This window comes from Octodon degus, unplaced genomic scaffold, assembly GCF_000260255.1.
Source record: "Octodon degus isolate 3935 unplaced genomic scaffold, OctDeg1.0 scaffold00247, whole genome shotgun sequence".
NCBI lineage: Eukaryota > Metazoa > Chordata > Mammalia > Rodentia > Octodontidae > Octodon > Octodon degus.
In genome coordinates this window covers 1,910,580-1,914,473 of record NW_004524823.1, presented here as the reverse complement: position 1 = coordinate 1,914,473, position 3,894 = coordinate 1,910,580, and the positions used below count along the sequence as shown (strand labels likewise).

Sequence of the window (3,894 nt, the reverse complement as noted above, 5' to 3'; positions counted from 1 at the left end):
TAACCCATAAACTGGCTGAAAATTTGCAAATTTTACTAACTTATCATTTACACTGTGTTGAGACTCCTGATAACAGTTCACTGAGTAAGAAATAAAGAAGGTAAATATGTAAATGTCATTTCATTGAAGAAAGAGCAATGCTAAGAACAATAATATATTATTTCTTTTGTTATTTTACCAAAACTTAAAGTTAAATACAGTTAAAAACATATAAGAAAGGAGAGCTCTTCCTCTGAGCTGCCGGAGGTGACCTGTGAAATGGTTCGCTACCCTCTCAACCCAGAAAACCCCACAAAATCATGCAAATCAAGAGGCTAAAATCTTCATGTTCACCTTAAGAATACACATGAAGCTTCCCAGGCCATAAAGAATACACATATTCAAAAGGCCACCAAGTATCTGAAGGATGTCACACTAAAGAAGCAATGTGTGCCACACTGGTGTCACAATGGTGGAGTTGACAGGTGTGCCCAGGCCAAACAGTGGGGCTGGACACAGAGTTGGTGGTCCAAAAAGAGTGCTGAATTTTTGCTGCACATGCTTAAAAATGCAGAGTGTGATGCTGAACTTCAGGGTTTAGATGTAGATTCTCTGGTTATTGAACACATCCAGGTGAACAAAGCACCCAAGATGCGCCGCCGTACTTATAGAGCTCGTGGCCACATTAATCCATACATGAGCTCCCCCTGCTATATTGAGATGATCCTTACCGAAAGGAAATAAATTGTTCCTAAACCAGAGGAGGAAGTTGCACAGAAGAAAAGTTTATCCCAGGAGAAACTGAAAAAAACAAAAACCTATGGCACAGGAACAAATTAAGCATAAAATAAATACAAATAAAATCTAAAAAAAAAAATAAGAAAGGAGAAATTAAAGATAATAGAAGAAAAGTAAACAATGGTAATTGCCATTTTAAACACCAGAGAAAATCAAAGTTTTTCTTCAAAAAAGCCGATATTAGAGGCTGTGATTCACTGAGCTAAGGAGGAAGCCTGCACCAAGTGTATCGGTTGTAGCTAAATGAAAGGGAAACAGTGGATAGAAGAAACAAGGACCTTGAGAAATCAAGATAGAAAAACCCAGAGCAATTAATGAAAAGAGCATACAAGTAAAAGTTAAATTCGCAAATTGATAAAGCTTCACATTATTATGTTTTTTCTTTTTCTCTCTCTACTTCCACTCTTACTTTCCTACCTTCAGCTACTTTGTCATTTGCTAATAGACCTGATAGGTAAGTGGTTAAAAGTCAATAGTATGCCAGAGAAAGTTCACACAAGTTTTTAATCAATGAAATAATTACTTCAGAGCCCATGATGGAAATGTTTACTGAAGTGAGAAGCAGGTATCATGTTTACAAGAGTTTTTGAGTCCTTGAATATGTGAGGTGAAATGAATAAAAATTATTTATAAGAATAATATAAAAAAGAATAATATAAAACAAAAATAGAGAATTGGGAATTAAGAAGATGAGGTGACACGATGGTACCATCAAGCTATATAACTATTGGCTTAGAGGGCTTTTTTAATAGCTTCAATTTTCCACATAAATGTATTAAGACTTTACCAGAACTCTTCATGATATTTTTATCCAATTAATGAAAGACTAAAGTTTAAATATATTTATGTGCAGACCATCTATATGATGCTAGGGACCTGGGCAAGTTCAAAACTTTGACTAGTTACAAGAGAAACCAATCTGCCATTTATTCTGAGGTCTTTCATTATGATGGTGTTTCCACAGCTTTGAAGAATGGCTTCAAGTTTTCTCCTTTCCTCTTTAATATTCTTTGGTTTCAAGTTTAAACACCTCACTAGACCACTTTCTCCCCTCTCTGTATACCAGGTACAACTTAAACAGAGACTGAGACCAGAACAGATTGGAATTTGGTGAGCCCTTATTAGCTGGTTGGGTGGCTGGTCAGCCACGCTCCATGCAGGAAGGCTCTAACAAGCAGAAAAGCAGAGCTAAGCTCAGTCTTTTATAGCAAGCCTTGTTGACACAGCTGCAAGCCATTTATGACTAGGAGGTTTTCATAGTTTTTAGCAATAAGCAGAACTTGTCCCAGATGGGGCCTGCTACAAGATACAGTTAGGGTGAAAACACACCAGCTGTGTACAACACCAGCAGGCTGAAGGATCTGCACTTAAGCCAGGAAGCAACACTCAAAGAGCTAGAGGTCCCTGATAGCTTTGCTCAATAGAAAAAAAAAAAAAAGAGCCACATTGATTTTAACAGGAAGCCATGTTAGTGAGGATACAAGGCTCCTCCTAGGAATTTCCCACAGTTATACCCCATTACACTCGGACCCACATCACACATAGACTTCTGTCATTCAAGTAGTGAAAATTTTAGAGAAAGTAACTTACTTAAGTCACTTTCCAATTTTTCACTCTTGGAGATGTACCTTTTAATTTAGCTTTAACACTTGGAAGGGAGTTGTGAGCCTGGGAGATGGCTCGGCGGTCTAAGTGACTGCTTGGGAAGCAGAAGGACTTGGGTTCAATCCCTGGTACCATGTGCCATGCCAGCCCGGAGCTGAGCCAGCTACCAAAACCAACCATGGTGATGCATGCCTATAATCCTAGCAGTGGGGAGGCTATGACAACAGGATCACTACGTGTCCAAGCTGCATAGCGAGACCCTGTACCAAATAAATAAACATTTTTTTTGAAAATGAAAAGGAGTTGTAACCATATATCAATGAATCCTAATTCTGCCCTTGATACGTAATAATTGTGTGACCTTTATCAAATTATTTAATTTTTTTACACTCTATTTATTTTTTGATCTGCTAAAAGGAATCTGGTTTTAGATGATACTTGTTATACAGAATAGATTTAAATATTACTGTCCTTTCACTTTCATCCTCAGAAGCTGCTCAGATCCCTGCATATTTTCTCCCTGGTCATCCCTCCGCGCTCAGACCTATCTCAGACCTGTCCAAGACCTCAGACCTCCCTTAACGGCCGGATCACCTTTCCCTGCAAGTTCCTCGCAGGTCCTTCTCTATTGGAAACCATCTCTTCCTTCTGTGCCTTGCTGAACACATTAGAATCTAATCTTCGTAAAATAAAAGTGCCAAACTGCACCAAACTATGTTATTTCCTCTGTTCAAAAAGGCTGCTGCCCACCCAGCCAGGTTGCCTTTCTGAGCCGCTCCATCAGGGCTAAGAGAGCTAGGCCCGTGGCTGCTTCCGGTTCTCTTTAGCTCTCAGGTCCGTGGAATTAGGACTTAATGGAGACTGAAAATGCACATCTTGGTTAAGAACTCACAGGAAATCCTGCTGGTTTGTTGCTGCAAAATGGAGAAAAGCAGCGGTAAGTAGTTTGAATGAATACAGATTATAATAGTGCAGAGCACAGCCATAGAATAAATGCAATTGAGCATTTAATTAACTTGCTGTGTGACTTCCAAGAATTTGAATTATTTATTTATAAGAAAGTGATTTTCTCTGTAAGATGAAAATATTTGAATTCTTCATGTTCATTCACATATGATTTACATTCCATGTCCTAAGCTAGTGTTGTAACAATACTAAAAATATGTAGGCATTGTATGCATTTTTAATTTTCTAATTGCCATATTGAAAAAAGTAACCTCAATAATATATTTCATTTAGTACAATACATCCAAAATATCATTTAAACTTATAATCAAGGGATTGGTTATATAACTCAGTCACACAGCACTTAACTGGCAAGTGCAAGGTCATGAGTTTAATTCCTGGTACCAACAAAACAAAACAAAATGAAACAAATAAACTTATAATTGATAAAAGGATTAGAAATTTTCCATTAGCATTTTTTAAATCAAGTTTTCCAAATATAATGTGGATTTCACAATTACAGAACATTTCAGTTTAGACTGATCCTACTGGAATTACTCTATTACT

General features: G+C 37.4%; 1 pseudogene; it reads left to right on the top strand.

Annotated features, from left to right (window-relative positions):
• Nucleotides 1-223: 223 nt before the first annotated feature.
• LOC105740960 lies at nucleotides 224-819 on the top strand (annotated as a pseudogene).
• Nucleotides 820-3,894: the final 3,075 nt, after the last annotated feature.